The sequence below is a fragment of the Rhipicephalus microplus genome, chromosome 2 (genome assembly GCF_043290135.1).
Source record: "Rhipicephalus microplus isolate Deutch F79 chromosome 2, USDA_Rmic, whole genome shotgun sequence".
Taxonomy (NCBI): Eukaryota; Metazoa; Arthropoda; class Arachnida; order Ixodida; family Ixodidae; genus Rhipicephalus; species Rhipicephalus microplus.
In genome coordinates, this window is record NC_134701.1 from 246,991,752 (window position 1) to 247,005,646 (window position 13,895).

Here is a 13,895-nt window from a genome sequence, read left to right on the forward strand (position 1 = left end):
TTGGGTTGACCCGACGAATGCAAAAGAATAAATATCAGGGTTCCAGAAGGAATCAAACCCCAGTATTTTGCGTGCCAATCAAGTATTCTATTACAGAGTCATGTCAGGTTTCGAAACTACTTTTCAACTAAACCCTAATGTTCATAATTGTGGCTGCAGTTCTCGCTATCTAATTTTATAAACATTACATATGTACTCCTATGATACAGCCGTCAAGTCGGGTTAAAGCCAATTGTAGTTAGGCGCTGTCTGCTTTAGTTGATTTATGTAGCAGTGCCCATGGCTATCATCCTAGCGAGCACTAGCGGTTCATATCAGCTTATCGCTTGTGGTGTTGCTAATACCCATGTTGCTGTTGGCATCGTTATGCAACATTAAAAACTGTTTATATGAAACATATATGCGGCTATTTAACCTATGTCTGAGCGTAGATTTGTAGATATCTTTAGCACCACTTTGTAACGCTTCACTCAACAAAAAAAAAATTGCCACACAATCGCCTTTCATATGTAAACTTCACATAACATCGATTCCCAAGGTATGTGGTATCCACTGAATTTTTTTGTGAAGAAGCGGTAAAAGGTGGTGTTACATTCAAAGCTCGATATAGCGATACCGGATATAACAAAATATGATTATAACAAAGTAAATGAAGCGTACTGTTGAAATAGACTTAGTGCTAGGAATATACCTTTGATATTTATTTTATTTTTTTATTTACAAGATACTGCAGGCATGGAGCCCAAGCAGGAATGGTACAGGCAGTAAGGCAATCAAGCCAATCATCACACAGCATACAATAATCCAATCATCACACACATACAACAATAATGCAACCAAGCTTATCATAACAGCAATGAATTAAGTGGGATTGCGAGAATCGCATTTGCGTGAATCGCAAAGGGAAACAACATGGCACTGAAAGTTAGCAATCAACAAAAAGGATCAGTGGATAAAAAAACTGCAAAACATTTTTACATCCTCAGGAAAACATGTGCGTCAATAGAATCTGTAGACAGCAGGGCGGCAAACGGTAAATTGTTCCACTCACAGATTGTGCGTGGGAAAAACGAAAATTTGAAGAGATTAGTTTTGGAGAAATACGGAGTTAAGGCAAGGGAGTGTGAATGACGACCGCGCCGTGTTTCCAGGCGACTAATGTAGGGGCTGTGATCAAATAAGAGCTTCCGGTTAACTAATTGGTACAGTAATTTTAGCCTAAAAGATTTACGTCGTGATTCTAATGTTGGGATACCATGTCTTTCCATCAGGGCAGAAACGGAGTCTGTTGGACCGTACATACCATAAATAAAGCGGACGGCCCTTCTTTGAATTCTTTCGAGGCAGTCGACATTGGTTTTAGTGTGAGGATAATGTGGGGTTTAACGTCCCAAAACCACCATATGATTATGAGAGATGTCAGGAAATTTCGACCACCCGGGGTTCTTTAACGTGCACCCAAATTTGAGCACACAGGCCTACAGCATTTTCGCCTCCACCAAAAATGCAGCCACCGCAGCCGGGATTCGCTCCCGCAACCTGCGGGTCAGCAGCCGAGTACCTTGGCCACTAGACTACCGCGGCAGGGCTAGGAATATAGCTCTGAAATGAATTTTCGAATGTAACTAAATTATTTTCATGTATGATACAACCTCGTTCTCATGAGACTTGAGTGCAATTTTAATGCAGCTAAATGGCAGTGACTATGCTCACTTACCCATAATCATCTAGTCGTCATATCCGTCAGAAGTGGGGTGCATACTTAAGGGGGCACATGGGTTTTGAAAGCGAAGAAATAGCGAAAAAACCAATTTCTTAATTTTGTTGGTATTGCATTCAGGACGTCTTCCTGCACATTCTCACAAAATTATAGGCTTATAGAATGTATAGTTTTTCCAGGAGGGAATATTGACTTCGCGAACTATCTAGTTTCACTCACACGAAATGCCATAACTGTCGATGCAGAGAGAAAAAGGGGGTCTTCAGTAGCCTTTCAGGCAGCTGCTAAGCGGAGGCAGAGGGGAAAGCCCCACCCAGACTATTCTCCAGGAGCCTTCTGGGCCACTGGCAGTTGTGATTGTGCTCATACAGAAGATAAAGAGCTTTTTTTTCACATGGTCATTAGTTTTTTCCATTTTTCCCAAAACACTTTTTTGGGCTGTCTCCAGTTGTCAGGGGGGGGGGGGGGGCTGTTGTTACTTTCCTAATCACCTGATTCTAATAGGATTTTTTTTATCTGATAGCTATCCAAAGAGTACAATGTATAGTACAATGTTTCTTCACCGTGAAAATTCTGAAAATCTGGGCAAACAATAGACAGCGAATTCATGCTTCACATTTAATGTTTCAACTTCTGTAACTTGAGATAAAATGAGTGTAGAAACATGAAATTATGCTTCTTGCATTCATTGAGCATTTAGAGATATATAAATGTAATATTTAGCTTTCTTATTGTAATACTTTTTTGCCAGTAATACCAGAAGTAAAAAAACAGAAAAAAACTATAATTTTTTTGCATAAAATACACAAAAACTAGTTGTTTATTTATTTATTTATTTACAGGATTTCTGCTGGCTTCAGAATGAAGCCATAAGCAGGAGTGGGTAACATATAAATATAGCACACTGAACACTTTCTCAATATATTACGCACGGAGAATGCCGCGGACCCACAGGTTTTAACACGGTAAAAAGAAAAATATACAGTGCATGACGTGCAATTTCGCATAGCATAATACCTATATAAGTGCGTACTAAAATCACTTGTGTACTAACAACGCAAAGTCACTAAACAAAGAGTACAAATATGGCAGGAAGACATGCTATAAGTTTTTTAGCTCCGATAAGAATGACGCCACTGTCGCCGCCTCCACAATCCCACCAGGGAGGCGATTCCACTTGCGTACAGTTTGTGGGAAAAAAGAGCCCATGTATAAGTTCGTTCTGCAAGAAAATTCCTGTAATTTTTTTGAGTGATCCGCCTGCGTGGGTCGTCGCACGACTTTTTCTATATACGCACTAGAATCAATGCCAAGCTTATCGGGATAGAGCAGGTACATATATTTTAGTCTTTCGCAATATCACCGCAAATGTAAAGCTTCCAAGTTCGCTGTCTCAAGCAAAGCAGTGACTGACGTAAGGCGATTAGATGAGCGAAAGATAAATCGAGCAGATTTTCTTTGTAGGTTTTCTAGTTTATCAATATTTTTCTTTGTGTATGGGTCCCAGATCACGCAGGCATATTCCAAAAGGGGACGAATGTAGGTTTTATATGCTAATAGTTTTATTTCTTGCGTTGACTGTCGTAACGATCTTCTAAGATATCCAAGCTTTTTCATGACTTTCTTTTCTCGAAAAGTGATATGTTCATTCCACCGGAGGTCTGAAGTGATTAATAAACCTAAGTATTTATAACGATTTACAGCACTAAGACAGCGACCATTTATTGAATACTGGAAAGTAAGTGGTGCCTTCTTTCTTGAAATTGTCATTGAGACGGTTTTTGTAGTAGTTATGCTCATCTGCCATTTTTCACACCAAATATGTAGTTTGTCCAGGGCACTACTTAATAATGCCTGGTCGGCAGGCTTGTTTACTTCTTGATAAAGGATGCAATCGTCCGCGAACAGTTTGATTTTGACAGGTATATTGTTTACGATATCATTTATATAAACTAAAAAGAATAGTGGCCCGAGAACCGACCCTTGGGGAATGCCTGATTGCACGGGCGCCGGGCGTGAACACGAGCCGCCAACTGGTACGTATTCACTCCTAGACGATAAGTATGACTCTATCCATGAGAGAAGCGAGTTATTTTGTCATATGGGTTTTAATTTTAACAAAAGCTTATGGTGGGAGATGCGATCAAATGCCTTCCGGAATTCCAGAAAAATATCGATTTGACTCTGTTTATCTAAGGCTGAGGCAAACTCGTGTATTGTCTCAAGGAGTTGGGTAACCGTCGACATTCTCTTACGGAAACCATGTTGGCGGCAATCAGTCAATTTATTTTGTTGCAGAAAGTTTGACAAGTGCGTAAAAATAATATGTTCTAGCAATTTTGAGCAGGTACACAGTAAAGATGTTGGTCTGTATGACGTAATTAGTGAAGGATTTTCCGCCTTAAGGATCGGAACAACCTTCGCGCGCTTCCAATCTCTCGGGAGTTCTACAGTGGACAATGTTTTCTTGAATATAATAGATAAATACTTTGAACACCATTCTGCATACCTTACTAGAAATGCGTTCGGTATGCAATCAATTCCTGGTGAGTTCTTTATATTGATTTTAAGCAGCAGTGATAAGACATTCTCTTCAGTTATCATTAAGTCAGAAATTCTAGGTACGTCCAGAAAAATCGCAAAATTTGGTTGTTTTCCATCGTCATTTGTGTAGACTGAACAGAAGAACTTGTTAAACGATGGCGCAAGGAGTGATTCATCAGTTACCAATTCTCCATTAATGAGGATTTTATATGCCTGTTGCTTCCTAGGTGACAAGTGTCGTCAGAACGTCGCAGGATCAGAAAGCAAGACGTTCTTCAAAGAAATGTTGAAAAAGCAGTCTTTTGCCTTCCTTATGGTTTCATTTAACTGCAAACGCATATTAGAAAATTTTGATACATGAGGAGATGACGAGTTCTGGCGCAGTTTTTTGTGCATCTTCTTTAGTTTGTGTCCCGCTCGCACTACTTCCCTCGTCGTCCAAGGGCGAGCAGATTGCGTTCTGATAATCTTTGAGGGGACATGACTTGAGACGCATTTCATAACAAGATTCTTGAAGAAACCCCACAAATCTTCGACAGAGCAACTACTTGATTCATACATATCACTGAAATCAGAAAACGATATATCTAACAGGTCAAGAACAGCGACTTCATCAGCACGAGTGAAATTCGGCACTACGCGTTTTTCCTTCACTTTTTTTTCTTACGTGCAGTGCAATGCTTAAAGATAACAATCGATGGCCGGATACACCGCCATAGACGCACAAAGCAGGATTTCGACGAAGCATTCTGTCACTCACAAGAAAAAGATCCAAAATAGATTGTGCGTTACTTTGAACACGGGTGGGTTGTTTTACTAACTGTGTTAAGTCATGAAAAAGAACAATGTCGACCAAGGGCTCAGCAGCACTAGAAAGCAGTTCCGGGAAGTCCGCGTCCCAATTAGTTTGATGAATATTAACATCGCCAGCTAACAATATATTACAAGTGCTTGTGTTGCAAGAACAAAGAAAATCATTAACACCATCAAAAAACGCCTTCTTGGCATTCGGAGGGCGGTAAAATGCACCCACAACCACGTTCATTTCCTCAAGGTGTATTTTAATAATGACACTTTCAACACCGTCTCTATAGGAAAGCCTAGTCACATTGAGGTAGTTTTTAAACAGGACGGCCACACCACCACCACGAGATGGTTTGTTTTTCCTATAAATGCCATATCCTGTGGGCGCTATTTCGTCGTCCTTAATATCTGAATGTAGCCAGGTTTCTGTTATTACAATCAGATGGGGTGCATGCGCTATTGGGATACTTTCCAGGTAATCAAGTTTATTAATGATGCTGCGGCCGTTAAACTGAATGCAGCGAAGTGACTTGCCCGATTTTGCTTCAATTCACTGCTGAGACTCCTTAACGACATTACCTGGAAGTGGCACTCGTTCGTTACGGTCTGCATCCCAAACGAACAGAACACCATTAACTCGAATTTTGTCGTAGATTGATTTCACCTTTTCGCCTGCCCTTCGATTTTCCGCCGTGCTTTACCAAAGTTTTCTTCTTTTATGTCGTGTAGCTTCCGAGAAGTCCTAAGAAATCGAGAAACCTGTACCCTTTAGTTTGAAGCAATTTTTAAGCACAGCAACCTTGTCACGATGATCAATAAGCTTTAGAATTATAGGGCGAGGCTTACGTAGTTGTTTGCGCCCAATTCTATGAATTCTTTCCGCAGACGACACTTGTATTTCCAGGATATCGGTAAAACACACCCTTCAACACACTTTGCTGAGTTCATCGAAACTTTCATTAGTTGTTTCCGGTATACCGAAGACAATCAAGTTGTTCCGCCTATTTCTATCTTCAAGATCAGCTAGCTTGCTTTCCAAGCTTACGACCCTTTTTTTCCAACTTATACGTCATTGTTTTCACCTCATTTACAGCTGTAGCAACTTCTTCCACTTTTTTTAACTTCAGCTCAATGCCATCCAGCCTTTTCCGAATGCTTTTCTGACCATCCAAAAGCTCAGCAAGCAATTTTTGAACGTCAGGGCTGGGATTTGGCTCGACGTCGCCACACAACAAAAGCAAAGAGAGAAGCATTTCGCGTATACACCAGAACAGATTCTACTTAAGCTACACGGGCATGTCAGCTGGACAAAGAAAGGGTCGTCACATTTGACAGATGAAACATCATCTCTAACCTGCATAAAGAAAATAAACGGATTTGTCATGATGTCGACGCGAGGCCAGCCGACATGCCCACTGAAGAAGCTCGATGGATGCCGTGTATTTATATCTCCGTCTGGTGACGTTGATGTAGCCGCACGTGACACTTCCCATCCTTCCCAGCACTGCTTGTAGTACACTGGTTGTCCTGCGCAGTCTTCAAAATTTTCCAGGGGTTCAGCGAGGACGAATGTGCAATGCGTCTCTCGGACCGTCGCCGTCGATCCCAAGACGAGGAGCTGCATGACGAAAATAAACGGATTTGTAACGATGTCGACGCGAGGCCAGCCGACATGCCCACTATTTGTAATCAGCACATTAAATTTCATATTACCTGCAAGTCTATGGAACCCACAGACGACAATGTCCTTCAGTTTTATCAATTAGAAGCTACGTAAGGCCCAGTAGACGCCGTCCAAATGTATCACGTCACGGTGTTTGGTGTGGGTATCTCAAAGTAGCGTCACCACCTGCACTTTTTTTCGCGCGCTTTCTTTATTACCAAGCGTCCCATGTCGCGGTAAGAATGGTGTTTTCGGGTTTGTGAAGTCGCACTTCACTAATACGCAAAAAATTGCTTTGCTCTTTAGTGTACCTTTAACAGCCGATTATTTTGTAGCGCCGTGTGTACATACCTATGTTCAATATCACTCAGCTGTGCAATTCTGCTTTGAAATTCGAACTGCTGTTCAATCGGCTCACACGCACAGTCAAAGGGACAATGCACTTGACTGTGCTTGGAAATATTGATGGGAAATATTTATAAAAAAGATGGTTGTCATAGCGCCCCCATCCCCTGCCGAATTTTTCTTGATTTACAGCACTGCTTCCTTGTAGCAAGATGGCAAATTGGGCCTGCTGGATTACGTGTTCATGTCTGAAAATTTGGTTGAAGGGCACTGAAGAGACATGGACAGAAGAGGCTCACAGCCTGTCTTTTTAAGTGGCTTCCTCGTCAGCCTCTTTGGTCAGTATCTTTCTGGTGGGCTTCAACCAAACTTTCAATCATGCTCTCTTGTTCTTAGTTTTAAGCACAGTTCCCTCCACAGCCATTGTACGTTTCTGCGAGGCCTTTTCCCTCAATGGTAGGTCAAACACCCAGGAAGGGCGTTTTCGCTGAGGCTTACAGGGAGTATTACTCTTTTCGTTTTCCGTGATAGTAGTTTTGAAGCACGTGTTTCGTTGTAGTTTGGACGTGCTAGCAGGTTGAACCACACCTAACTAGCTTTGTTTATCGGGCAACTAGAACATGGTGAGACAATGTTCAGAAGTGCGTCTATACGGCTAGTTTCTGTGGCAGACAGAGTGATGATGTGCTGTGGAGCTACACTACCGACGAAAGGCCACGAGTCCGTTTCCGCTCGAACTTATTCAACCGCATGACAATCACATGAAAGCACTGCACACGTGGTATGGTGTAAAGGAAAAAAAGCTGAAAGTCGCAACTTGACTGGCTCCTTCACCCAGAAAAGAAAGCTAAATTACTAAGTTACGACAAATCGTATTTCGAAATTTCATTCATACTATTTTCTAAGATACTTCGTTTGACGTGCATCTCTGCAGCATATCATTATCCCCAGAATGTTTGCTGCGTTGGATGGCCATCATTATATTACGGAAACTTTCTAAAATATTAAAATATTGCATAAAGTTTGGAGGGAGCTGTCATAAGCGCATCATCGGTCTTGAACAGAAAGCGCCCTAGCTTACACGTGTTACTAGTAACAAACGATCCAACAGGCTGCTCGCTTGATGTTTCCAACATCTCAGCACGATGACTGGAACTTTTGCACACAATGGAATAAATCGTGAAGATTATGTGACAAAATGTTAAATAATCGCGTTTAACGCTCGCAACACCAAATCAGCAGTTTATTACGTCACTCGGCACTAAGGCCTGCAACCAACCTTATGTGCGTTTGATAAGCAAAGTATGCCGGTATTTAAAAACCCAATCCTGTAGTCATCTTTCACCCGTTTACCGTTTTTGTGTCCTTACAACAGATGTAGATTGTACAGGAACTCGAGAAAAGGTAGGATAAGGTTGTTTTGTGAAAGCGCCTAAAAGATGGATTTTGTGCTTGCCGACTACCATCGTGATCGTCGACGTAGTAGTACTAGTAGTAGTAGTAATAGTTGCTGTATTAGTAATAGTACTAGTATTTGTCTGCAGGAGGGTGCTGAATAATAAAATGAATAGAAGAAAATGAGTATGCTAAACGATGATGATGCATGTGATCTCATTCTGCCAATCACATGCACTCGCTCGCTAACAGCTTCGCTGTCTGATGGCCTACGGTGTGGACCTGGATGAATTATTTTAATTTAGTATTAGGGAAGGAAAATTAAGGAGATTTCACACATTGTGGGAATCTATTTCATGCAAAGTAGTCCATAATGATGATGCCTATGATTCAATATTTGGCATTGAGCCAAGTGTCATTGCATGAATGAATGTGTTTTGATAAATCTAGCAGTTTCGTGCTCATCAAGGACTTACTAAAAACCTTAACTACACAGGAGTTCGAAGGGTAACTTATGGTCTGACACATCGGCACTAATCTTACAGCACAGCCGCCAGTTTCATCACAACAAAGTGCATGCTATGGTACGACAATGTGAAGATTGTTTATTAGCACATTCCTACGTGGTCGAGCAACACTTGAATGTAGCTTGCCGAGTCATATGAAATGTTTATTAGACTTACAAAAGTGGAGGCCACCCTGGAACCACAATTGGCATCAACCCAACATGACAGCTGTATTTTAGGTACACATATGTCAAGTTTACTACCTTTTAATCAGACTACAGTGCCGGCCCTACAGCCATAGTTAATATTACACTGATATGATGCCTGAATAGAACCTTTTTTCAAAAGCCGTTTCAAGACATGCCGTGGTTCTGTGGTAAAGTACTTGACTGCTGTGCAGAATACCGGATTTTGATTCCTGCTAGTAGCCCAACTGTCATTCTTTGTATTATTTTGGTCAATTCTGCCAAAGCCAGATTTTATTTAAATTGCTCACATTTAACTTGCCAATATTTATAAACTGTCATCACGTGCAACGCAAACCACAGTGTACCGGCTTATGCTGCCTGTGACTGGAAAAAAGGGTTTCATGACGTACATAACAGGACACTCATTGTAAACCAGACAGTCATGTTCGTCATATTGTCATTCCCCGTTGTGCCTTTTTCAGTTGTACCAAGTTAAGGAGGTGAGCTCGATAGCACCCAGATGCAGGCCTCTAGATAGATATAAATGCTCAAAGTGCCTTTGTTCTTTAAAGAAATGCTTTGCTTTTAAAAGGCTTTCTAACATAAAAAGAAAAGCTGCTCAAGCATGCCACTGACTTACCCAAGGTGAGCAAAAAGCAATCAAACATCTGAGAGACTGGAAGATGCATTGAGTGAGTTACTAAAAGCACAGGTTTTGTATATATTAAGAAATATCTGTTTGTGGCACACTGTTTTGCTTATTGTCAATGATATTTACTGTTTGAAGTGAATAAATATGCACCATATGTAAAAAAAATAGCCAGTTACAAGTGAAAGTATTTATTCGAATTACATCTGCTATTTTGATTAGTGTTAGCTTTCAGCACCTTTCTGCTCTATTTCTCCCAACCCGCTCATAAAATCTTCAACATTGTTAGGCATATCACTGGTACAAGATTATTGGTTCCACTGGGCACCCCGTGCTGGACCACCATTATCTAGGTCTTCCTACTACAAAAGTGTGCGTGTGTGTATGCCTTCTGTGTGTCTTCATTTTTAGTGAGCTATTACCATTCCACCTGGGTGTACTCCTAGACAGCAAAATTAATGCGTAAGTTATGAAGCATCAGAGGCAATAGAAAACAGCCACAATATGGTGTGGCACTTAAGGCAAACAAGCTGGCATATTGTTTCCTTTAAGCTGCCAAAACTGTTTTCTATTAGGGACGCTTTTTGCTGAAAACAGCTTGCTAAAACCAATGTGTGTATTTCGCAACACCGCGCGATCTTTAAAAGTCTGAGTAAGAAGGAACATAGAAGGATGTGCTGCATATCGTGAAGCAAATGGCTCAGCTTTGTTGTCATACTTTCGGAAGTTTTATTGAAAGTGATGTTATTTTGAATATTATAGGATAAAGATTTTTACTTAATCTTCTAATACAGATGCTGAAGAATTGCCTTCATGGCTACAGATCGCTTAAAATTTAAAGCTTTCGGTGGAAGGAGTTTCAATTCATGCAGTTTGCACTTAATGCATACGTGCAGTGATACACTTTTAGTACAAAACTTCCTGGGGTACAAATTGTTTTTAAAAAAGAATACTTGCGCACTTACCATCCTTAATTCACTTGACAGTCGTTCTGTCAGATAGACTCATGGCGAGGAGAATGTCGACCATCCTGTGAAGGATCCTTTGAACGGAGCTCTTCAAGCGGCTTGCCGCCTCTCTCGCGCTTGTTTTATTGGCTTCACACCAGCGCATACATACGAAAAGTTAATTCCTAGAGAAGAAAAGAACGCTGACCTGGATTGCGACGCCGGGAGTTTATTTAAAAAAAGTGCACGGCAAGAGAGCACAAGCGCGTTACGCAAACATAGCTTGAACTCACCAGATAAATGCGAGTTTCTGCAGATCGCGCGGGCACTCGCATGCGGTTGCTTGTAGTTGACGAGCACGTACGCGAAACACAAGTGCTCACGACAGGCAGAAGTTTGCGTGCAGAAGGCGCCCACAACACAGTATTTCTTTTTCATTTTCCTTTTTCCTACAATACTTCCACTTTGTGATGTGCGGTACCACGTCGTTCCTCGATAGAGTCCAAACGCGCTTAGACATCTCGACGGGCGCAGATCATAAGCCCCAATGTTCGGTGGTACAGTACCTTAGCAGCATCGCGCCAGTCAAACTACAAACTAAACTGGCAACTCTTTCCAAGCTGCTCCTACCAGAAACAAAGGTGCACGGAGCGCCGTGTTTCCCATATTTGGCTTCTTTAAGTGGCGACAACGCGCAGGCGCCGAACATGCCGCTCGTAAAAATGCGCAGTCGGCGCGCACTGAGTTGTTTTTTCCTCCATGTTTGGCCGGCGTGTTTCGCGGGCGCATCAGGGCGACGGCGCAACCTGGAAACGAGGGTACGGGGTGGCGGCCGTTGCTAGGCACACGTCGCGGGGGCGTCCCTGCGAGATTGTGACCAATAGCGCGCCGCTGCGGTTGCTATGCGTTGTGCCTACTGCAGATTACAAATGCGCCGCCGGGCAAACTTGAGCGGGTCTCCCCTATATAGTGGCTTTGGGACGTTAAACCGGACAGGCTGACTCCACGTGAGAAAGAACAAAGCATGGCTGGTCGACGTCTTAAATTTCTTTCAACATTTTACATATTGTTGCTTGGTCAGTGGAAAGAAGAGATTCGCAATCAGATTTGCTTTAAAATATTTTTTCGAAGCACAGTAAATTAATAATGACGGAGAAGTGAGTGCCACGCTTTTTTGCTCTGTCGCGTTTTGTTATTCAAATTTGGCGATCAATTAGATAGAATATAATAAAGCTACGTGCATCAAATCAATTTGGCTACACATAGGCGTACTGGCGCTTACGTTCAATTAGATTTGGATTGCCTGTGTAGTGTAGATTTTTTATAAAAATTCTCAAACCCTCCCTAAAATAACGTTTTTCTGACTCGTTTGCAGGCCTTTATTTCACAAAGGGCCCCAGGTGGTCGAAATTTCCGGAGCCCTCCGCTACGGCGTCTCTCATAATCAAATGGTGGTTTTGGGACGTTAAACCCCACATATCAATCAAATCAATCACTCACAAAGGGCTTATGGCAGAGTAGTGAAAATTTCGCATCATTTTTTCATTATATTTATTTATAAGCCTGTCACAGCTTATATTGCCCCGCCGCGGTGGTCTAGTGGCTAAGGTACTCGGCTGCTGACCCGCAGGTCGGGGGTTCGAATCCCGGCTGCGGCGGCTGAATTTCCGATGGAGGCGGAAATGTTGTAGGCCCGTGTGCTTAGATTTGGGTGCACGTTAAAAAACCCCAGGAGGTCGATATTCCCGGAGCCCTCCACTACAGCGTCTCTCATAATGATATGGTGGTTTTGGGGTTTAAACCCCACATATCAATCAAAGCTTATATTAATAGCACTTCTCAATAAAAATATATAATCGTGCTAACTTCAAGAAAAGAGCATGCAAAAGAAAATTCTGATCACAACTTTAAAAAAATTCAAATTTTGCTCTTTTTTACTTTACCCACCTATTCTACTGCACATCAGTTTACAAAATCAATAAAAACGTGTTGCATTATATTGCCACAGGAAATTACCATTGCTCCGCGCAATGCGGACGTCGGGAACCAGAGAAACGCTAACGGCACGACTACGAGCGACGAAGCCAGCCGCAATGCACGAGCCGTCCCTGCATGCGCCCGGTACTCCGCCGAACAGCCAACGCGCGTGAAGAAGAGAACGAGGGTGCTCGAGGCAGAGGCTCACGAGGACTACCGCCCTTGGATCTTCTTGATTGCTGTGCGTCGTTCACTTTGCGCACAAGTTCGCCCTTAATAAACCGTGTAAATGAACACCCTTGTTGTGAGGCTGCTACATTCGTTACATTTTCTGGTGGAGGAGCCGGGGTAGATGATTCCAACCCCCACGAGAGAGCGAAGTTCAAGCCCTGACCATCCGCAAGCCGTGGAGCTTACGCCGGTGCACCAACGGATCAGTTGCCGTATTCGAGGGGATTCACCAGAATTTGGACCACTTCCCCCTGCGCCAAGGGCATCAGCGACGGAGACAAATTAAGAAACGCCACCACAATGACTAGCCAAGTTGCACCATCACAGGTCATTGTCAGCCAACCCGTCACACCAAAGGTGTTCCATGGTGACCCGTTTGAGGACGCCGAAGACTGGCTGGATCATTTCGAGAGGGTGGCGAACATAAACCAATGGAACGAAGCAGGCAAGTTGCGCAACGTATACGTCTCTTTGGAAGACGCAGCGCGAGTGTGGTACGAAAACCACGACGCATCTTTGACGTCCTGGGAAGAGTTCCGGCGGCAGCTGCTGTGTACGTTTGGCAACAATGATCGCCGGGAAAAGGCAGAAGCAGCTCTTCGTGCACGGAATCAACGCACAAATGAGACTGTCGCTATCTACATAAGAGACATGTCCCGCCTGTTCAAGCGAGCTGATCCCAACATGACTGAAGACAAGAAGGTGTGTCATCTCATGCATGGGGTAAAACAAGAGCTGTTCGCGGGACTCGTTCGCGATCCGCCGCGCACTGTTGCTGAGTTTCGGTTGGAAGCAACAATAGAAATGACGCTGCAGCAGAGAGCCCGGCAATACAATCGTGATGTAGCCTGTACATCAGCAGGGGTCTTCTCGGCAAACGTTGTCGATAATCTGGACACTCTGCGGGAGCTCGTCCGGTCAGTTGT

The 13,895-nt window shown here is 42.8% G+C and overlaps 1 long non-coding RNA gene across 1 annotated transcript; it reads right to left on the reverse strand.

Moving 5' to 3' along the window:
• Positions 1-2,193: 2,193 nt before the first annotated feature.
• On the reverse strand, positions 2,194-11,536 carry LOC142775950 (uncharacterized). The gene is made up of 3 exons (XR_012887173.1): positions 11,055-11,536; positions 10,780-10,946; positions 2,194-6,686 (listed from the first exon to the last, which is right to left on the reverse strand). It is a non-coding gene; the product is annotated as an uncharacterized LOC142775950 (long non-coding RNA).
• Positions 11,537-13,895: the final 2,359 nt, after the last annotated feature.